The 23,675-nt window shown below is 46.3% G+C and overlaps 1 protein-coding gene across 9 annotated transcripts in view; it reads left to right on the forward strand.

Moving 5' to 3' along the window:
- Positions 1–23,675, forward strand: part of LOC140210964 (plexin-A1-like) — a 464,700-nt gene that overhangs the window by 35,001 nt on the left and 406,024 nt on the right. Inside the window, exons 1-2 of one of the 9 annotated variants that reach the window (XM_072280259.1) lie at positions 18,208–18,294; positions 21,196–21,319. The exons of 6 other annotated variants lie outside the window; for them this stretch is intronic. The gene's annotated coding sequence lies outside the window, so the exon portion shown is untranslated. Of the gene's footprint in view, positions 1–18,189; positions 18,295–21,195; positions 21,320–23,675 lie in introns of those variants that run through there. 2 more of the 9 variants (XM_072280258.1, XM_072280260.1) reach the window with 2 other exon arrangements.

The following is a 23,675-nucleotide window of genomic DNA, read 5'->3' on the forward strand; positions in this document are numbered from 1 at the left end:
CGAGTGAATGAATCAGGGTTTGATCTGATCTCTGATGCTGTCTGTGTGGAATTTGCATGTTCTTTCTGTGCGCGTTTCCACTGGGCACTCTGATTTCCATCCTAAAGACGTGCAGATTGGTAGGTAGATTGGCTGTGTGAGCTTGTCCTTAGCTTGTGGGTGAGCTATCAGTCCTTTACCTTCTAACTTTACCTTTTCTATCGATACATATATCAATAAAAGGGTGGCGGGGTGGAGATGCGTCGCTACCAAAGGAGGTGTTTCCTCCAGGCCCTTGAACAAAAAGGGATAACTACACTTATCTGTTGAGATGTTCCCACAACCAATGATCTCACTTTGAGGACTTTATCTTATTATCTCATGTTCTCGTTATTTATTGCTATTTATTTATGGTTTCATTTGTGCGGTTTGTTGTCTTCTGCACTCTGGTTGATCTTCCATTGATCCTGTTATAATCACTGTTCTGCAGATTTGTGGGGAATGCCTGCAGGAAAATGAACCTCAGGGTTGTATGTGGGGACATGTATGTACCCTGATAATAAAATTTAGTTTGAACTTTGAACATCCCGGTTGTTAGGTGAATTGGTCATTGTAAGTTTTCCCGTGATTAGGTTAGGATTAAATCAGGGCATGACTGGGTGGCATTGCTCGAAGGGCCAGAAAGGTCTACTCTGCTCTGTATGTCAATAAATAAATAGAAATTGCTATTGTTATCCGTTGTTCTACCTCAATGCACTGTGTAATGATTTGATCACTATGAACAGTATGTAAGGCAAGCTTCTCACTGATCTCGATACATGTGATAATAATACACCAATTCCGCTGACGGCAGTGATTATCCTTTTTAAAAAGTACTTCACGGGACATCACAACAGGTGCTATAGAGAGTCTATTTCTATCGGTGTCTATCTCACAGTCTGATACACGATGCTAAGAGACAGGGGCAGCATAAAATATAGCCTGGTGATAGTGTTAACTTGTTCTAAGTATAGTTGAGTGCCTGTTGTGTCCTCAGATGGGTTTTAACCTATAATTTTGTTTTAAAAGAGCAGCTTAAGGAGGCTGATGTACACAAACAGACCCAATGGTGGCCCATTAGTTTCTTGCAAGACTGCTAGATCACAGAGAGAGGCAGGGACTCAGTGTCATGATATCGGTGGAAGCTACAGATGCCGAGTTCATTTCCCTGCTCTCATCTGTGGTTTCAAGAGTCCTGCTGTTCTGTTAGAGCTCATCCTGACTGATCTGTTTTCTCAAAGAGTGTCGATCAGTCGATCCACCCCCTTCTGCTTGATCTGGTGTGGGGGAAGAGAATGCCCATGTGGGACGAATCTTTGGTTAGATGGGCAGTGGGTGTGTGGACAGAGTCAATGGAGGGGAGACTGAGTAGCATGAAGGACTGGGCTTTGATTGTCCATTCAGCAGATTAGAAGCTGTCCTTGAACAACACAAAACGTTGGAGGAACTTGGCAGGCTAGGCAGCATCTATGGAGGAGAGTCCAGTCAACGTTTCGGGCTGAGACCCTTCATCAGGACTCCGGCCCGAAACACCGACTGTGCTCTTCTCCATAGATGCTGCCTGGCCTGCTGAGTTCCTCCAGCAGTTTGCGTGCGTTACTCGGATTTCCAGCATCTGCAGATTTTCTCTTGTTGTGATTGGCCTAAACCATTGAGTGTGTGTCTTCAGGCTCCTGTCCCTCCTCCCTCACGGTTGTCCTGTGTCAGGGGGTCCTCAGTGATGGATGCTGTGGTCTTGAGACGTCACCCTTTGCAGATGTCCATGAGGGAGCTGGCCGAGTTCTCTGCCCTCTGCAGCCTCGTGCAGTCCTGTGCATTGGAGCCTCCGAATCAGACGGTGAGGAATCACTCCCCCCCCCCCCCCCCGTTAACAACCCTCGCCAACGTCCAAACGAACCGTGGCTTTCCCGCGATCAGCTGGGCCGCCCGACATTGAGATTTGACCTTTGCTGATCTCGCCGCTGTGCGGAACCTCACTGGGGCGGCCAAACTGGTAGTTGCTCTTCAGTCTTGTCTCCCAGCATCTCGCTGTTTGGACGGAGGTACACACGACATCGATTGCAGGGCTGCCTCAGTGCTATTTATTAAAAATTAACCAGCCTGTGAATATTGTAAGTGATATTAGATTGTTGTCAGCAGAATAGAGCAATCTAATCGCGGGATTCCAATGGCAAATGAATCGCAGCTTTGTTCTTGTACATTGACGTGCTTTTGACCCCACTTTATGAGATTATAGCTCTGTAATGGGTCCCAGCACTGATTTTTCTAGTGTGTCCTAGTATTATCATGAATATTTATCACCCATTGTCTCCTACTGCTAACCTGAAGAGGGGGCTTCCCTTCCACACCCCTCGTCCCGCTCTGTAACAGTCAGGTTTAGTCAATAGTAAAGAAGCCAAATGCAATATTAGCATTCATTTTGAAGGGACTGGAATATAAAAGCAAGGATGTAATGCTCACAAACAAGAGAACATCTGCAGTTGCTGGAAATCCAGGCAACACACACACACAAAAAGCTGGAGGAATTCAGCAGGCCAGGCAGCCTCCTCCAGCATTTTGAGGATGTAACGCTGAAGCTTTATGAGGCACTGTTCAGCCAGACTTAAATCAATTCTGGGCTCCTTGTCTAAGAAAAGATGTGCTGGCCTTGGGGAGGGTCCAGTGGTGGTTCACAAGAATGATCCCTGGAATGGAAGGTTTAATATATGTGGAGCATTTGATGGCTCTGGGTCTGTACTCACTGGAGATCAGAAGAATGGTGGGGTGGGATTTCATTGAAACCTATTGAATATTGAAAGACCTAGAGAAGAGTGGATGTGGGGAGGATGTTTCCAATAGTAGCCAAGTCTAGAATCAGAGGGCACAGCCTCAGAATAGAATCACTTTAGAACAGAGATGAGGAATTTCTTTAGCAGAGGGTGGTGATTCTGTGGAATTCATGGCTGGGGAGGCCAAGTTGTTGGGTATATTTAAAGCGGGGGTTGATAGGTTTGTGATTAGTAAGGGTGTCAAAGGTTATGGGTGTGGGAGGGAAGGCAGGAGAATGGGGTTGAGAGGGATAATAAATCAGCCATGATTTTATGGTGGAGCAGACTCAATGGGCCGAATGGCCTAATTCTGCTCCTGCATCTTCTGGTCAAGCTGTGATTATTTCTTGGCTTTGTTGCCTTGATCAAGCTGGGATATAGACTAACACAGCAGTTCTTCATTACTAGTTGATTAGGTCAAAGTCTTGTTTGTTGTCATTTGCACAAAAACATAAGTTGTAGCTTTAATTGTCACATGTGCAACAAAACATGCACTGAAATGCATGGTTTGCATCAACGGCCATCACAGTCCAAGGATTGTGCTGGGGGCAGCCAGGCTTCTGGTGCAAACATAGCATGCCCACAACTCACCAACCGTACCCCGTACGTCTTTGGAATGTGGGAGGAAACTGGAGCACCCAGAGGAAACCCATGCTATGCACAGTTGTAATGAAAGTTTTCACAATACTGGATAGAAGTTGTCCTTGAGCCTCGTGGATGCAAGCTTTTGTATCTTGTGTCTGATGAGCTGGGTGACAGAGGTGGGGGGGGGTGACTGAGGTGGGGGGGGGTCCTTGACTATGTTGGCTGTGTAGAAGAACTCCTTGGAGAGGAAGCTAGGTACCATCTGGAAGGTCAGGCTGCTGTATTGTTTTTTCGATTATTGCATATTGCTGCCGCAAAGATGACAAATTTCATGACATATGCCAGTGATATAAAACCCGATTCTGATCCTTTATGTGCTGAGCTGTGTCCAAAACTGCAAATCTACCAAGCTGACCTCTCAAATCCTTCAGGTGAATCAATCAGTATCCAAACTTTTAAAGCTTCAACTGGGGAAGAGTTTCTTTGTCAGGGTGATTAAGCCCTTTTAATAATTTTATCAGAGCCCGAAGGTTAATGTAACTACTGTGGAGGCAAAATCAGTCTGCTCGATTTTCTGCCTTTAATCACTTTTCTCACAGCCCCCATCGCCCTCGATAACCTTGAGTTGGCTTGGATTAGTGTGACCTGCACTTTTGCCTGGAACCTTTTTCATATTCTGGATAGGATTTTATCTGCATAGACAGGACTAAATTCTCTCTATCCGGCTGGGATTCTCTGCTAGTCTGTTTGGCATTCTGAATATGCGGGGAATGCAGCAAGCTCCTGGGAGAGTTGGACATTCTTGCTGTTATCTGTGGCTGAGTCCAGGGTTGACTGCTCAGTCCCTCCTCAGATACTTAGCTAAATCCCGAGCGACACAAAGCTCAAAGTGCATTTTATTATCAGAGTGCATGTGTGTCACTACGTACAACCCTGAGATTCATTTTCCTGTGGGCATTCTCAGCAAATCTATTGAATACAAACCATAACAGGATCATTGAGTGCAAAAGACAACAAACTGTGCAAATATAAATAAATGGCAATACATGATGAGAATATGAGATGATGAGAAGAAGCGTGAGATCATTGCTTATGGCAGGACTTTCATATGATGAAAGACTGGATCAACTAGCTTATACTCTCTGGAATTTAGAAGATTGAGGGGGGATCTTACTGAAACGTATAAAATTCTAAAGGGATTGGACAGGCTAGATGCAGGAAGATTGTTCCCGATGTTGGGGAAGTCCAGAACGAGGGGTCACAGTTTGAGGGTAAAGGGGAAGCCTTTTAGGACCGAGATGAGGAAAAACTTCTTCACACAGAGAGTGGTGAATCTGTGGAATTCTCTGCCACAGGAAACAGTTGAGGTCAGTTCATTGGCTATATTTAAGAGGGAGTTAGATATGGCCCTTGCGGCTTAAAGGGATCAGGGGGTATGGAGAGAAGGCAGGTACAGGGTTCTGAGTTGGATATCAGCCATGATCATACTGAATGGCGGTGCAGGCTCGAAGGGCCGAATGGCCTACTCCTGCACCTATTTTCTATGTTTCTGTGTTTCTATCTCCATGATTGGCAAGTGAGTGTTCAAGAATATGATGGTTGAGGGGCAAAATGCTGGAGGAACTCAGCGGGTCAGGCAGCACCTATGGAGAGGAATAAACAGTCGACGTTTTGGGCTGAGACCCTTCTTCAGGACTGGAAAAGAAGGGGCGAAAAGCCAAAATAAAAAGGTGGGGGGGGTGGAAGGAAGGAGTGCAATGTGATAGGTGAGATCAGGAGAGGGGGAAGGTTGGTGGGGGAGGAGTGGATGAAAATAGAAGCTGGAAGGTGATTGGTGGAAGAAATAAAAAGCTGAAGGATGGGGAATCTGATGGGATAGTGGACCATAGAAGAAAGGGGAGGAGGCTTAGGGAGGGAGGGGTGGAGAACCAGAGAGAGCTGATGGGCATGTGAGGATAACAGAATGGGTGAGAGGGGAACCAGAATGAGGTATGGTAAAAGAGAAATGGGGGGAAGGGTTTAAAATAAAGTTAGAGAAATCGATCTTTGTGCTATCGGATTTCCCAGACGGTATCTGAGGTGTTGCTCCTCCGACAAAGTTGAAGCATGGGATCCATTCAAAGAAAAAAAAATCAAACCCCACCCCAACGCGTAAAAAAAAAAGCATATTGTGCAAATGGCAACAAAGACAAGTGAGAACACGGGATATAAAACACAAAATCAAAAGGCATGTTTCAGTTCAGCTCAGCTATCCTTGAGTCCGGTGGTTCATGGTCCCAAGCTTAGGCCTTCTGCTCGATTGGTGGGGAGACTGCTTGAAACTCCGGTTGCAGGCTCCCCCCCCCCCCCCCCCCCCCCCCCGCCGCCGAAACCCTCCTTCCACCCCCTCACTGATTTCTCCTCAGATCCAGACTGAGAGGTGTCTGGGGTTGATCAGCGAAAGTCTGCTGTGGACCGCTCTCGGGTTGATGGAACTATGTGGAATAATGACAGAATGGATGATCCCTCCTCTCAGACCAAGCCTGGAGTGAATCGCCCGGACAGTTTGAGACTTCTCCCACCCTTCTGATCTACTCTGCCTCCAGCACTATTATCCCCCCACTTGACGAGAACTCTCCATTTTAATCCCTTCTCAAAAGCTAGCCTAATGTATCCTCATTAACGCCAATTTCTGTTTGATGACACTCTGCTGAATCACTCTGGGGACGCTGCACTGTATTAAGGGTGTGATATAAATGCAAATTGTCCAAGTATTGGGAGAAGCCCCTCTGTGATTACTTGCGTTTGTCTTTGTAAATCTATGCAATACGTGCAGTAAAGGAACAAATCAGTACTTTTTCCATCGTAAATCACTTCCTCCAGCATTCTTTGTCTGAGGCGCGATGGACAAAGACCTAAATACAGAAAAGAGTTATTATAAATAACTGTGCCTTTCTATGACCCTGGAATGCAGGGATGTCAAAGGTCATGCCTTTGAACCCTGCACCCTCTACCCACCCCTCATTTAAATTTCATGAGTTGGTTGTCATTAAATTCTGATATAAAGGACCAATCTGCTAATTTATTAAGAGAGATCCCTTGATTTATTTCTAATCCCATTAGTTATTTTTTTACTCACAATATTGCCTTTGTACAAGTCATATATTATATATTCAGGGAGCTATCAGAGCTCAGAATCAGAATTAGGTTTAATATCGCCAGCATACGTTATGAAATTTGTTAACTTTGTGGCAGGACAATGCAATACATAATAAAAGAGAGAAAAATTGAATTACAGTAAGTATATATTAATTCATTAAATTAAGTAGTGTAAAAACAGAATTTAAAAAAAGTAGTGAGGTAGTGTTCTTGGGTTCAATGTCCATTCAGAAATCGGATGGCAGAGGGGAAGAAGCTGTTCCTGAATCATTGAATGTGTGTCTTCGGGCTTCTGTACCTCCTACCTGATGGTAGCAATGAGAAGAGGGCATGTCCTGGGTGATGGGGGTCCTTAGTGATGGACACCGTCTTTCTGAGGCGTTGCTCCTTAAAGACGTCCTGGATACTATGGAGGCTAGTCCCCATGATGGAGCTGACTACGTTTACAACTCTCTGCAGCTTATTTTGATCGTATGTGGTGTCCCCCGTGTACCAAGTGGTGATGCAGCCAGTTAGAATGCTCTCTACAGTAATATAAAGCTGTAAATATAAATCCAATTATTCTGTGTTCAGGTTTATAAATGCTTTCATTTTATAATTACATAGAAGGAGGCAGTTCCTTTGTAGTAAAATTTGCTTTGAACTTTGAGCCTTCACCCCTCCTCCGAGGTGTTTGCTTCCTACACTCAGAGGCCACTCTATTAGGTACACCTGTACACATGCTCATTAATGCAACCAACTAACCAGCCAATCACCTGGCAGCAACTCAGTGCATAAAAGCATGCGGACATGGTCAAGAGGTTCAGATGTTGTCATGAACAAACATCAGAATGGGGAAGAAATGTGATCTAAGCGACTTTGAATGTGGATTAATTGTTACCAGGTGGGGTGTTTTGAGTATCTCAGAAACTGCTGATCTCCTGGGATTTTAACGCACAACAATCACTAGAGTTTACAGGGAATTGGCAAGAAACAAAAGAAACATCTAGCGAGTGGCAGTTCTGTGGGCAAAAATGCTTTGTTAATGAGAGAGGTCAGAGGAGAATGGCCAGACTGGTTCAAGCTGATAGGAAGACAACAGTAACTCAAATAACCACGTGCTGCAACAGTGGCGTGCAGAAGAGCATCTCTGAACGCACAACATGATGAACCTTGCAGACCATAGGACCAGAAGGTATAGGAGCAGAAGTAGGCCATTTGGCCCATCGAGTCTGCTCCACCAATCATGGGCTGATCCAATTCTTCCAGTCATTCCCACTCCTCTGCTTTTACCCCATACCCTTTGATTCCCTGACTAATCAAGAACCTATCTATCTCTGCCTTAAATGCACTCAATAACTTGGCCTCCACAGCCACTGGTGGCAACAAATTCCACAGAATTACCATCCTCTGACTAAAGTAATTTTTCCGCATCTCAGTTCTAAAAGGGACGTCCTTCAATCCTGAAGTCGTGCCCTCTTGTCCTGGAATGGATGGATGGGCTAAAGCAGGAGAAGACCATGAACGTGCTTAGTGGCCACTTTATTAGGAACAGGAGATTCTGAATAAAGTGAAGTGACCTCTGAGCGTATAACAGTACTGAAGGAGACCAGTAGAGTGATTATTAGCAGATTGGATCAGATCTTGGTCAGCGCAGATGAGCTGAACTGAAGAGCCTGTTTCTGTACCATATTTTCAATGTTGTCACCTGTGCAGAGTTCGAAGAGCCTGTTTCTGTACCATATTTTCAACAGCTCTGTTGTCACCTGTGCAGAGTTCAAAGGCTTGACCTTCAACATCCTTGCATTCTGGGGTCATGGGAGGCACAGTTATTTATATTATGCTCTTCTTTACTTAGAATTTTATGCAGAGGGCTCCTCACACAAGGAATGTTGGAGGAAGTGATTTCTGCAGTTCTTGTTTGATTTTACAGTGCATGCTTTGTATAGATTTTCAGCTGCAAACATTTTGCATTTTGGAACATCAAAATGTACAGTGAAAGGTGTCATTTTGTGTCAAATCCAATCAGTAAGGATTGTACTGACAGCCTACAAATGTCTCCGCACAGTGTGCCCACAATCTACCAACCCTAACCCATGTGCCCTTGCTGTGCGGGAGATCCTGCTGAAGGCTCTCGGGGGAAATAATAACTCTAGTCTTTTCCACAGATGCTGCCTGGCCTGCTGAGTGAGTTCCTCCAGCATTTTGTTTGTGTTGCTTCCGGGTTTCCAGCGTCAGCAGATTTTCTCATGTTTGCTTTTGGTCTCTCATTGATTCTGTTACTGTTACTAATCTATGGATTTATTGAGTAGGTCCGCAGGAAAACAAATCTCATGGTTGTATATGGTGGCGTGTACGTATGATGATAAAATTTACCTTGAAATTTGAAACTCACGTGGTCATGGAAGAATATGGACGGTGTTGGGAGCTGTACTCCGACTGGGCAATAGTAAAGTGTGGTGATAACAGCTATGCTACAGTACCGCTCCCTGGGGTCTGCTTTCCACCCCTCACGTTAACCCCCCCTCCTAGTTTTAGATTGTTTTGCCCTGGGGAAAAAACTGACCATCCCCCTTAGCACCCCTCATGATTTTATAAACCTCTATGTAGTCACCTCTCAACCTATTTTGCTCCAGGAGTCTGTGGGGGTCTCTCCTGGTCATCAGAATCCAGTTTAATTTCACTGGCATATCTTGTGAAGACGAAGGGTCTCGGCCCGAAACGTCGGCTGTACCTCTTTCTAGGGATGCTGCCTGGCCTGCTGCATTCACCAGCAACCTTGATGTGTGTGGCTTGAATTTTCAGCATCTGCAGATTTCCTCATGTTTGCGTCTTGTGAAGTTCGTTATTTTGTGGCAGCAGTACATTGCAGTATATAAAATATATTAGAAATTGCAATAAGGAATATAAATTTTAAATACATAATTATGCAGTGTGGTGGTGGTGCAGTAGTGCAGTGGTTAGCACAATGCTTTACAGTACCAGCGACCCGGGTTCAATTCCCGCCGCTGCCTGTAAGGAGTGTATACGTTCTCCCCGTGGCCGCGTGGGTTTCCTCCGGGTGCTCTGGTTTCGTCCCATAGTCCAAAGACGTGCCGGTTGGTAGGTTTAATTGGCCACTGTAAGCTGTCCAGTGATTAGGCTAGAGTTAAATTGGGGGATTGCTGGGCAGCACAGCTTGACGGCCAGAAGGTCATGTTCTGTGTTGTAACTCAGTGAATAAGTAAAACTGTAAATTACAGTAAGAAATGTATATGTATTAAAAAAGATTAAATAAGTAGTGCGAAAAGAGAAAGAAAAAGTACTGAGGTCAGGAAACTGTTCCTGAAACTTTGAGTGTGTGCCTTCGGGCTGCTGTATCACCTCCCTGATGGTAGCAATGAGAAGAGGGGCAGGTCCTGGCTGATGACCAATGTCGTCTTTTTGAGGGTTCTCATTTACGGTTGAGGTGTTTTCGAATCTTTTATATAACCCTTTGAGTTTAATAACATCCTTCCTCGCGCAAATGTGGTCTCACTGACGTCTTTATTGAAATGTCGTGAAGTCTAGGTGCTTGTACCTAAACAGAATCGCGGAGGGCGGATCCCTCCCTAAAGGTGACGGTGATGTTACTGGCTGCACGCAAGACCGCACAGTGTTACTGGCCTCGAGTGCATCGGGGCATTGTGACGTTGTGGGGAAGGTTTGTTCTGAAACATTGTCCTCTGCTTTTCAGTGGCTGGATTGTGGCAGCTGTTTTGTACTCGAAGAGGAATTAAAATTAATGACATAATTACTGGGTCGTGTGCTGTAGTGAGGTGGAGTGAGGATAAGGGCAAAGGAAAGATCCATTGCTTTTATTTCTGTAAAGCACCTGATATTTTACCCCCCTCAGACATGGAGCCATGATTTAAACTTGACCCTGAAGGTGGTCCCCAGCGAGTGAATTAGAATCAGGTTTATTATTGCTGACATATGTTATGAAATTTGTTGCACTGCTGCCACAGAGCCATGCAATGCGTAAGTATTACTATAAATTACAATCAGAGTATGTATCCATAAAAATGGAAAAGAGCGAAAACCAGTGAGGTAGTGTTTATGAACCGTTCAGAGATCTGGCGGAGAGGAAGAAGCTGTTGCCTGACACGAGTGTGGGAACTCACCTCCCCCCGATGGTGGTAACGAGAAGAGGGCACGTTTATTTTTTCATTATTCTGAGAAAGAGCAAGAGTAGGCCCTTCTGGCCCAGTGAGCCACCTATTTAACCCTAGCCTCATCACAGGACAATTTACAGTGACCAATTAACCTTCCAGCCAGTACGTCATTGGACTGTGGGAGGAAACCAGAGAACCCGGAGGAAACCCACACACTCTTGCGAGAACGTGCAACCTCCCTATGGATAATGCCAGACTGTAATAACATCGTGCTAACCACTAGGGTGCCGTGGTGCTGGGGGCCCTTAATGATGCGTGCTGCTGCCTTGAGGCATTGCCTTTTGAGGTTCGTGGAGGTCAAGTCATTGGGTGTATTTGAAGCAGAGGCTGGTAGGTTCTTGATGGCTGAGTTTACAACCCTCTGCAGCTCTTCCCAATCCTCCATACCCGACGGTGAAGTAACCAGTTAGAGTGCTGTCCATGGTACAGCTGTAGAAATTAGCGCGAGTCTCTCGTGGCGTACTGTCGTGCTGCAATCTGTAATCTAACGGTGCCTGATGCCTGGCACAGGTGAGGCTGTTGGGAGGTGGGGACTGGCTTTGACTGACAGGAACGGCCGCTGCTCGATGGTTGGGTGTGTATGCTAAGCCCAGCACCCCGGACAGGTGTCACCTGTGTCTGTAAGAATAGTCCCCACCCTCCCGCTCTGAGTGCCTGGAGAGATGGGACCCCCCAAAAAACCACAAGCTGACAACACATGAACTCGTTAACGTTCTGGCCTGACTCAGATTTATTGGTCACACGTGCGTTGTTTGCATTAGCAACCAGCACACCCAAGGATGTGCTGGGGGCCAAGAATGCTTAGTGGAACAACACACAGGCAGCAACAATAGCAAGGGTGAATCTAGACAACCGCACCCACTCTGGGACAGACAGGCCTGCCGGCCTCAGGGGAGGGGTCACTTCCGGGTGTCCAGTCTTTGCTCTGGAATCTCAGCCTCGCAGCTATCACGTCTCCACCTTCGGACTTCAACGCAGGGCACCCTGGGGGAGGTGTTGCAGAGTGATGCTCTTCCTGTCGATGACGGCCAAGTCTCTCTCTCTCGTCTCCTTCCCGTTGAGAGGTAAAAGAAGAGCTTCACTTGTCACGCATACGTCACAGTAAAATGTATCGGTTTTTTTTGCGTCAGTGGCCAGCGCAGTCCGAGGGTTGTGCGGGGAGCACGGAAAACTGGGGTAGGATTAGTGTAAGTGTGTGGGCTCGGCACTCGGGCATGGACAAATTGTGCTGAAACACCTATTATATAACATCTGTCATCCACAATCCCACCATCCGGGCAGTGCCATCTTCTCGTGGCTGCCACTGGGCAGGAAATACTGGAACCCAAAGTCCCACCCTGCCAGGTTGGGAAACAGCTTTTTCCGCCTTGAACCATTTGCTTCTTGGACCAACTAGCGTAACTGTAATCATATAAAGATTTTAAAGATTAGCTCTATTTATCATGTTGACATTGAAACATGCAATGAAATGTGTTTGCCTTAAATTAAATCTTCGAGGATTGTGTTGAGCGCCGTGCTTCGGATGCTGACATAGCGTGCCAAGACCGCACCAACATTAGCCGTGTGTCTTTGGAGTATGGGAGGGAACTGGAGGAACTCCGCAGTTGGATTTACACACTGAGGCTGGTAGGCGAGTGTCTGTTGGGTGTTTATTGCTGCGTAACACAGCCCCGCAATCACTGCACAAATCCTTTCCCCTCCACTGCCTCTCCCCACGCCTCCTCAGCAAAATGGAGCTGCTTTGCATCTGTCCAGGGTGTGCCCAGTCAACCCTGAGGAAGAGGCAATCTGCTTTTTACTCTAAATTATAGCCTGCCACTTTGTTTATGCGCAGGCTGGAGACAGATGCTTGCTTGTGTCCAGAGCGCTGGCTCCAGTATAACTCTCTGCTCCTGCTGATGAGGCCTGCCTCTTGCTGCAAAGTGCCCCGTCCTCCATGATGAACCCCACCCCCCCAGCAGGGTGTTCAGTCATGAGGAGGGGGGGGTGGTGGGAGAGCATTGTGCTGAGCCTTAACTTTCCTGCTTCCCACACTCCATGTTTGAATTGACACGGTTACACATGCAACAAGCTGAACTTGTGTGTTACCTCTGATGTGTCTGACATGTTGTGACGCGCCTCAGTGGGGAGCTGTGAGAGGAACTGTCATCGAACTGCAGTGGGGATGAGGGCAGGGGAACAGAAGCTTGGCCACAGAGATTGTAGCGGTCTTAGAGGAGGGGGAGTCTCTCCCTGTCTGTGCGCCTGTCTGTCTGTCTGTCTCTCTGTTCTGTCACTCCCTCCCCTCTCTCTCCCCCTCTCTCTCCCCCCCCTCTCTCTCCCCCTCTCTCTCTCCCCTGTCTCTCTCTCCCCCTCTCTCTCCCCCTCTCTCTCCCCCTCTCTCTCCCCCTCTCTCCCCCCCTCTCTCCCCCCTCTCTCTCTCCCCCCTCTCTCTCTCCCCCCTCTCTCTCTCCCCCCTCTCTCTCTCCCCCCTCTCTCTCTCCCCCCTCTCTCTCTCCCCCCTCTCTCTCTCCCCCCTCTCTCTCTCCCCCCTCTCTCTCTCTCCCCCTCTCTCTCCCCCTCTCTCTCTCCCCCTCTCTCTCTCCCCCTCTCTCTCTCCCCCTCTCTCTCTCCCCCTCTCTCTCTCCCCCTCTCTCTCTCCCCCTCTCTCTCTCCCCTCCCTCTCTCCCCCCTCCCTCTCTCCCCCCCTCTCTCTCCCCCCCTCTCTCTCCCCCCCTCTCTCCTCTCTGTCTCTCCCTCCCTTGGGTTCTCTGTGCCTGCCATCATCCCCGCTGCTCAACTTGATGCTTAAATAAACACAGCCTTTCATTGTTCAGGCCCGCCAGCTGATGCTGGTTGGGGGGGGGGGTGAGTGTAGACTTGAGGGTGAGGATGGGAGCACCTCAGTGACCAACTTCTTCTCGGTAACAACCCAGAAAGCTGGTCAACCACTTGGAAGTTCCATTCAGAACATCCTGCGTCTCAGTGTTACTGTTGCGCACAGCGCAATAAAACAGTGCCCACTGGGTGAAGGGTCACTGGCACTGGGTACATGTTGATGTTCTGACTGCCAGTGTGGAGAGAATCTACTTCAGGAAAGGTTCATGAAAATTATCCCAGGGATGAAAGGGTTAACATAAGAGAAGCATTTGATGACTCTGAGCCTGTAACCACTGGATTTAGAAGAAAGGTGGGGAGTGGGGTAGCTCATTGAAACCTATCCAATATTGAAAGGCCTCACGACAGAGTGGATGTGAAGAGGATGTTTCCTGTGGTGGGGGATTCTAAGACCAGAGGACACAGCCTCAGAATAGAATCCATTTAGACCTGAGCTGATGAGGAATTTCTTTAACCAGAGGGGTAGTGAGTCTGTGGAATTCATTGCCACAGATGGCTGTGGAGGCCAAGTCATTGGGTATATTTAAAGCAGGGGTTGATAGATTCTTCATTAGTCAGGGCATCAAAGGTTAGAGAGAAGGCAGCAGAATGGGGCTGAGAGTGAAAATAAATCAGTCATGATGGAATGGCAGATCTGATTTAATGGGCCAAATTCTGCTATGTCTGATGGTTTTATGGACTGGAATTACCTTGGCCACAACTGACAGATGTGCAATGTCTGATATATAGTGAAACGTCGCGCTATCCCACACTGATGGTTGGCTTCTCAATGATAATGGCATCGACAGAATAAAACCTTGCTTTTTTTTATGAATCTGATTGGAGGCTGGAGGCTTGAAGCCTGTCCTGGGTTTGGAGGCCTCAGGGGTGGTGGTGGGTGGGGGAGTGGGAAAGAGGCTTGTTTTGTGGTTGATGCTGGCTGTTGTGTTCTGTGGAACGTGATGGGCATGCTTTGTTGGTGCCAGAATGTGTGGGGACACCTGCAGGCTGCCCCCAGCACGTTTATTTACTTATTTATTGAGACGCAGGCGTGGAAGAGGCCCTTCCAGCCCTTTGAGCCTCGCCGCCCAGTGATCCCCTGATTTAACCCTCGCCTGATCAGGGGACACTTTACAACGGCCGATTAACCTGCCAACTGTTATGCCTTTCGAGGTAAAAGTGTTGTGCTAACCACTATTGTGCCTCCCATATCTTTGGGTGTGTTGGTTGTTAGCTCAAATGACACATTTTACCGTATGTTTCGAAATAACTGCGATAAATAAATCTGAATTTTTGAGCCTGTTTCGTGGACGAGGTTGGGCCAGAGGTCATGCTTTCATGTCAGACTCTCTGCTTGCATTCCTAGTTGGCATCCAGACCTTTCTCTTTAAAACATTTCCCCTTCCTCTTCCAGCTGTGATGTCAGAGAGGGGAAGGTATGAGGATGATTCCTCTGGTCTTAGACTCTCCCACAACAGGAAACATCCTCTCCACATCCACTCTATCAAGGCCTTTCACCATTTGATAGGTTTCAATGACTACTACTACGTCGACTCAGGCCTAGGGGGCTGGCGTCGGGCACGATGACAGACTCTCCACTTCTCCCTCTCCCTCATCAGTGTGTTCAGTTCATCTACATTAGCCGCGCCTCTGTCTTCTAGGAGCGTGTTGACCATAGTCTTGGGGTGGCGTAGACAGTGCCCCGCTAGTTGCAGTCTTCTCGCCTTGATTTTAGTGGAGAGCATCGGTAGGTTGTTATGGAGCTCAACGTTCGTCATGTGCTGTTGCCAACTCACATCAAGAGCCATCTGGAGCGTTCGTGTATAGCAACCATCTAGAGGGCTTTCGCATTGTCTTGGTGAGTGTCCACGTCTCGCATCGGTACGTGAGAATGGACTCAATGAGGTCAGCCCTTATTCTTCTGAATTCCAATGAAGAAGGCCTAGAACCATCAAATGCTCTTCACATGACAAGCCATTCAATCCTGGAATCATTTTTGTGAATCCCCTTTGACCCCTTTCCAGTTTCAGCACATCTTTTCTAAAGCCCAATTTATACTTCTGTGTCAAATGTACGCTGTAGGTACGGCGTAGCCGCGTACCCTACGCTGTACTCTACACCGAACCTACGCTGTAGCCTAACGCGCACCTCTCCCAAAATGTAACTACGCAGTGTGGCGACGCAGACCGCAGCAACTGTGATTGGTTCACTTGCCATCATCGCATTTCCTCTACGCATTTCCGGTTGCTTCTTCTTCTCTGCCATTTGCCTTCCTCACCACTGATTCAACCTGCAAATTAACCTTCAGGGGATCCTGCACAAGGACTCCCAAGTCCCCTTGCGCCTCAGGTTTTTTTAATATTTTCATTTCTTCGACCAAGGTTCATGACCAAACAATTCCCAAAATCTCTTTTGCACTGCTTGTATATTTTTTATATATGAATTACAATTTTCATACACTATTGTACTTTGTAGTATGCAGTGCTGGTGCAAAACGGTACATTTCACGACGTAGGTCGTGTTATAAACTTGACTCTGATTCTCTCTCCCCCATCCTGTGACTAGTAGGGTACCGCAAGGCTCAGTGCTGGGACCCCAGTTGTTTACAATATATATTAAGGACTTAGATGAGGGAATTAAATGCAGCACCTCCAAGTTTGCGGATGACACGAAGCTGGGCGGCAGTGTTAGCTATGAGGAGGATGTTAAGAGAATGCAGGGTGACTTGGATAGGTTAGGTGAGTGGGCAAATTCAGAGCAGATGCAATTTAATGTGGATAAATGTGAGGTTATCCACTTTGGTGGCAAGAACAGGAAAACAGATTATTATCTGAATGGTGGCCGATTAGGAAAAGGGGAGGTGCAACGAGACCTGGGTGTCATTATACACCAGTCATTGAAAGTGGGCATGCAGGTACAACAGGCGGTGAAAAAGGCGAATGGTATGCTGGCATTCATAGCGAGAGGATTCGAGTACAGGAGCAGGGAGGTACTACTGCAGTTGTATAAGGCCTTGGTGAGACCACACCTGGAGTATTGTGTGCAGTTTTGGTCCCCTAATCTGAGGAAAGACATTCTTGCCATAGAGGGAGTACAAAGAAGATTCACCAGATTGATTCCTGGGATGGCAGGACTTTCACATGAAGAAAGACTGGATTGACTAGGCTTATACTCGCTGGAATTTAGAAGATTGAGGGGGGATCTTATTGAAATGTATAAAATTCTAAAGGGATTGGACAGGCTAGATGCAGGAAGATTGTTTCCGATGTTGGGGAAGTCCAGAACGAGGGGTCGCAATTTGAGGATAAAGGGGAAGCCTTTTAGGACCGAGATTAGGAAAAACTTCTTCACACAGAGAGTGGTGAATCTGTGGAATTCTCTGCCACAGGAAACAGTTGAGGCCAGTTCATTGGCTATATTTAAGGGGGAGTTAGATATGGCCCTTGTGGCTAAAGGGATCAGGGGGTATGGAGAGAAGGCAGGTACAGGGTTCTGAGTTGGATGATCAGCCATGATCATACCGAATGGCCTACTCCTGCACCTGTCTTCTATGTTTCTATCCCATCTTAAATGAGTGTCCCTTGTATTTGACATTTCTACCCTGGGATTAAGGGTGTTTGAGGAGCTGAAAGTCTGTTTTATTTTCGAGGTGAAGTGCGGATCCAGTGAGCCCCCACTGTCTAATTACATCCGTGTGACCCATTGCCCTACTAACCCATACGCCTTGGGAACGTGGGAAGAAACATACAAACTCCTTACAGAAAGCAGAGGGAATTGAACCTGGGTTGCTGTCACTGTACGAGCGTTACCCTGACCACTGCTTTCTTTTGGCGTGGGGGTGGGGTGTGTGGTTTGATGTTTGTTGTTTGAACAGGTTCTATGGTTTTCTCTGTTCCATGACTGACTGTGGGGAAAACAAACCTACGGGTTGTAGAAACATGAGCAGAATTAGGCCATTTGGCCCATCGAGCCTGCTGCACAATTTCATCATGGCTGATACATTGATAATAAAAGTTCGTGGAATCTTTGAATCCTCACCCCAAGTGTCACTTTCTGATCCATATTAATCGAGAGATGTGATGGACACTCTGGTCGATTGTCCATCCTAAGACCGCGCCCCACCACCCCAATCACCCGTTGCTGACCCAGTCAGTGTGGTCATTTGTAGATGGATAGGGACAAAGATCAACATGGTCTGTTTGTATCACAAAGCCTTTCCCATTCGGAGCAGTTTGCAATATGATTCCGTTTACTTCCTCTATGACCTAATTTAACCCAGTTTAGATTGTATTACAGGTTTCAATAGTAAATCAATAGCGGCTTGCTCATTCTCTCTCCAAGGTGGGGAGGTATATACTTGTGCATCTGAACAGCACCTATTTCAGTTTCCCAAAAAAAAATTAATTTTTGCCATCTGGATATCAGTATGCGAGGTCAGCATTAATCAGCTTCAGGTTTTGTATTGCTGACATATGTTGCGAAATTTATTGCTTTGTGGCTGTAGTACAGTGCAATACGTAAAATATATTAGAAGTTGCAATGAGAACTATAAATTGTTTTTAAAGGTAGTGCAAGAAGAGAGCAGAGATTGGGCCACGGTTGTGTTGCAGAGTTCAGAGTTCAATTCCACAGCTGTTCCGTCAGCAGTCTGTTCACTCTCTGGGAATGTGTGGGTTTCCTCGAGGGGCTCTGGTTTCCTCCCACACTCCAAAGTGCAGGTAGGTTAATCAGTCATTGTAATTTGTCCCTCGATTAGGCTAGTGTTGTGTGGGCATGTGGCCAAGTGGTTAAGGCATTGGACTAGCGACCTGAAGGTTGCGAGTTCGAGCCCCAGCCAAGGCAGCGTGTTGTGTCCTTGAGCAAGGCACTTAACCACACATTGCTTTGTGACGACACTGGTGCCAAGCTGTATGGGTCCTCATGCTCTTCCCCTGGACAACATCGGTGTCGTGGAGAGGGGAGACTTGCAGCATGGCCAACTGCTGGTCTTCGATACAACCTTGCCCAGGCCTGCGCCCTGGAGTGTGAAGACTTTCCAGACGCAGATCCATGGTCTCGCAAGACTAACGGATGCCTTAAAAAAAAAAGGCTAGTGTTAAATCGTGGTTGTCAGGGGTTGCTGTGGATGGCTTGGCGCAAAGACCAGAAGGACCTACTCTGCAATATATCGGCTAAATAAATAAGTTATAGTGCTTCAACATTATGTCCTTGATTTTATATTCTAGTTCTCTTGAAATGAACGCTAACATGGCATTTGCCTTCCTCAGCACCATCTCCCTACCCACCCACCCACCCTAACAAGCCCTGTCACTGATAATGCACGTGGAGGGAAAGGAAAGTGATTGACTGGTAATCTGTGTGTGATGTTGGAGGGAATGACTAGCTTAGGTTGGCAGTGGGGTGTCAGTCAAGTGGGCTGCTTTGTGAGAGCTTTGGTGTCGAGCTTCTCAAGAGTTGATGGGAGATCAGCATCGGGTTGGTATCACTGGCAAATGTCACGAAGTTTGTTGCTTTGTGGCAGCAGGTTGGCGTGACGCTATTACAGCTCAGGGCATTGGAGTTGAAGGTAAATCCAGAATAAGAATCAGGTTTATCATCACAGGCGTGTGTCATGAAATTTGTTAGCTTAGCAGCAGCAGTTCAATGCAATACATAATATAGAATGGAAAAACAAATAAATATATTAATAACAGTATATGTATATTGAGTAGATTAAAAATCGTGCAAAAACAGAAATAATATGTATTAAAAAAGTGAGGCAGTGTTCATGGGTTCATCAGATTTATCATCAAAGTGTGTGTGTGTATGTATGTATGTGTGTGTGTATATATATATATATATATATATATATATATATATTCATTTTCTTGCAGGCATTCGCAGTAACTACAGTAACTATAATAGGATCAATGAAGGACCGCACTAACTGGGCGTCCAACCACTGTGCAAAAGATAACAAACTGTGCAGGCACAAAAAGAAAGAAATAGTAATAAATAGGCAATAGAATTCGAGAAGTCGCGATGAGGAGATCTTGAAAGTGAGTCTGTAGGTTGTAGAATCAGTTCAGTGATGGGGCGAGTGAAGTTATCCCCACCGGTTCAAGGGCCTGATGGTCGAGGGGCAGTAACTGTTCTTGAACCTGGTGGTGTGAGTCCTGGGGCTCTGGTACCACCTTCTTGGTGACAGCAGCAGCAAGAAGAGAGCATGACCTGGGTCGTGGGGGGGTCCATGAGGATGGCTTGGAGATCAATTCCAATGTCATAAGGAGGAGTCTGTATGTACTCCTAGTGAAATGTGTGGCTGTTCTCCCTCTCCCCCTCCTCCCCCCTCCTCCCCCCTCCTCCCCCCTCCTCCCCCCTCCTCCCCCCTCCTCCCCCCTCCTCCCCCCTCCTCCCCCCTCCTCCCCCCTCTCTTACCCCCTCTCTCTTCCCCCCCATCCGTTTTCCTCCCACAGACCGAGGAGGTACTTTTTAGTAGGTTAATTGGTCATTGTAAATTATCCCGTCGATAGACTGGGGTTAAATGGGGGGGAGGGGCAGGGTGTGTTGATGTGTGGCTATTCTGCGCCGTATCTCAATAATCGAATAAATAAAACTTACAATCATAAAAAGCCTGTAGATTAAATAAGTAGTACAAAAAAGAGCAAAAATAAAGAAAAAGATCGTGAGGTAGTGTACATGGGTTCAAAAATTTGATGGCGGCGGGGAGGAAGCTGTTCCTGCAGGCTCCTATACCTTCTCTTTGGCTGTCCTGGGTGATGGATGTAGACTGTACAGGCACCAGTGCCTTATGAGTGGTGTGAAGGCTGTGGATCGTGAGGGTACCCGGTCTTTGATCTGTCCTTGTAGCCGGAGTGTTCATGTGACTGGTGGTTTAACTGGTTTCTGAAACTACTGGCATGTCATGAGGATATTACGGTGTCTGCATGTAGGTGTGGTGTGTCCTGTCTGGATCTGGTGCCTGGGCCCATGCCCAGTCTCTTGCTTTACTTAGTAGTTTCTCTGGTTTCAAGACAAACTTTATAAATAACGCTTGCAAGTATTTAAAACTCCATCCATCACTTCCCCTGGCACTCGCACCACCCTCTGAGTGTCGAAGCTCCTCGTAAATATTACACTTTTCATGCTAAATCTGTAACATCTAGTTCTAGTCTCACCCAAACTGAGGGGGAAAAGGTCTGCCTGCATTCATCTTATCGATACCCCTCATCATTTTGTATACCTCTATCAACTCCCCTCTTGTTCTGTGATCTGGGAGAAGAATGTCATGACGTCTTAAAATCTCTGTCATAAATTCTTGCTCATCTGTCCTGCTTAAGTCCATCCTGTTCGGTGTGGTCTTCCTCTGGTTCTATTGTGTTTCTTGTATTTACTGTGAATGCCTGCAAGGAAATCAATCTCAGGGTAGGGTATGATGACATATGTGTACTTTGATAATAAATTTACTTTGAAGTTTGAGGCTTCCTATATGTTAAAGTAAAACTTGTGATCTCCCAATCTACCTTTGTGTGGCTCTTGCACCTTGTACTCTATCTGTATGGTACCTTCTCTGTAAATTGTAACATTATGTTCTGCATTCTGTTAAAAATGATATAACCTTGGGATTTGTCTCCTTACAGGGAGCCACAAAACAGGAAACTCACTAAAAAAAGACTGTCAAACATCCGTTGTGCAGAGAGAGAGAGAGAATGAAAACACAAAGTGTGCAAACGATAAAAGCAAGCCGCAGCACTCAGAACGGAAGTGAGTCCATAGACACTTCTGTATGACCTTGATGTGGATGGCAGGTTGGAGACACGTCTCCACCAAAGGAGGTGTGAGGTGTTCCTTCCCTCTGCTAGCCTACAGGTCACCTGCTTAGACAGCCCTCCCTTCCCCCTTCACCTCCCACCCCCGCCATCAGGGCCAAGTGAAGCCATGGGAAGAGATGGTGGATGGTCCTAAGAGCAACTGGTGCACATCACAATTCCTGTTACGGCAGGCAGACAATCTCTGAAGAGCATTGATAACAGCTGGGGTCACCCGTCTTGTAAAGACACCGCCCAGGAGAAGGCAATGGCAAACCACTTCTGTAGAAAAATTTGCCAAGAACAATCATGGTCGTGGAAAGACCATGATCGCCCACGTCGTAGTGACACGGCACATAATGAACTACCTTGAACGTGTGTATGAAATGATTTGTCTGGTTGGAATGCAGACAAAAGTTTTTCACCGAAACAAATTTGGAAAATGTGGTTGATGGTTGAGTTGAGTTGTTCTCTGATAGTGACAATTTACTTGGAACGCTTGTATTACCATATTAGGAGATGTCGTCTGTGAGCAGTTGATTGTGGAATCCGTAATCAGCAGCACACTGACAATATTTCCTCACTTGATGACATAATGTTTTCATGTAAATAGCTTTTCACTGTATCCCAGTACATGTGACAAAATAAACCAATTACCTGTCACCTTTTTTTTTGAATGTCCAGATGTTGGGATGTTTAGGCAGGTAAGGGCTGACATCTAGATCAAAGTTCGTTGAAAATAAATATATCTAGTACTTTGATAATATGTCACCATATACAACCCTGAGATTCATTTTCTTGCAAACACTCACAGTAGCATCAGTGGAAAAACTACACACAAATGGCAGTTGAGGCAAATACATTAGGGGCTCTTAAGAGAAGTTTGAATCGTCACATGAATCTAAGAAAGATGGAGAGATATGGACATGGGCTAGGTAGGAGGGATTGGTGTTTGGGTGTTTCTGATTTGCTTTTTAGCTGGGTCAGCACAGCATTGTGGGCCGATGGCCTGTTCCTGTGCTGTACTCTTCCATGTTTATGTTCTGCAAAGACTGACAAATAACCAACGTGCAAAAGAAGTCGAATGGTGCAGATGCAAGAAAAAGTAATAAGTAAGTAATAGATCAGCAGAAAGTGGTAGGGCTCTGCCCTATAACTTCAAGGCCAGAATCGCACATTATTGAGAATTGTTATATGTGAACTGGGCAATAGCAAGTCAGTTCATAACTCTTTTTTAATTTTCTCAATTTCCAAGTCCATTTAAAAATTTATGGAATTAATACCCAGCACCTTTCCTGATAGAGGAGAAGCGATACATGGTTAGGGGCTCTCACCATCTGAGACATGCTCTCTTGTTAATACCATCGGGGTGGAGGTAAAGGGCCCGAAGACCCACACTCAACAAATCAGAAACAGTTCCTTTTCTCACCCCTTTGTCCTACCTCTGTACGTGTGTTTGGGATAATCAGTCTCAATGGCATGTGCACAAAGCATTTCGCTTTACCTCAGTGCATGTGACAATTATCAAGCCAGTGAGGCTGACGTATAGAATGGAATTGAACTTTATTGCCATTGCTCGGGACAATGAGATTGTGGTGCTCCTCCAGTCTGAGCAAAACAGATATTGACAATGCATGTGGTACTGGTTAATTTTTTAAAAATTTCAATATTTACAAGCACAAGTGATTTCGATAGCCCATCAGATTCAGAGGCCATTGGCAAGCCCGGGTGTAGCATTATTCAGCTGCACAACATCCCTCGAGAAGAAGCTGTTCTTTAGTCTTACTGAGATGATTCTGTATCTCCTACCAGGTAGCAGGAGATTGAACAGACAGTATCCGGGATGGGATGAGTCCTTAACGATGCTACGAACATCAAGAGTTGTATATTGTCTCCAGGTCCGGGAGTCGAGTCCCAGTGACGTGCTGGGCCATCCTGATCACCCGCTTTGTGATCTGTCTTGCTGCAGCAAGACAACAACTCTGTCATTCTGTATGTCAGTGTGCTCTCTGTTGCACATCGATTAAAAAAATGGCCTCAAAAACTACTGGCCGAAAGTCCATAAAACGTGGGAGCAGAATTAGGCAACTTGGCTCATCCAGTCAATTTAACTTTAATTTAATCCGACATGAGGACTCCCAAGTCCCTTTGCATCTCTGATTTCTGAATTTGCTCCCCGTTTAAAACTAGTCTATGCCTTTATTCCTTCTACCAAAGTGCATGACCACACAATTCCCTACACTACATTCCATCTGCCACTTCTTTGCCAATTCTCCTAATCTGTCCAAGTCCAGCTGCAGACTCCCTGCTTC

This window comes from Mobula birostris, chromosome 16 (assembly GCF_030028105.1).
Source record: "Mobula birostris isolate sMobBir1 chromosome 16, sMobBir1.hap1, whole genome shotgun sequence".
NCBI classification, from domain to species: Eukaryota; Metazoa; Chordata; class Chondrichthyes; order Myliobatiformes; family Myliobatidae; genus Mobula; species Mobula birostris.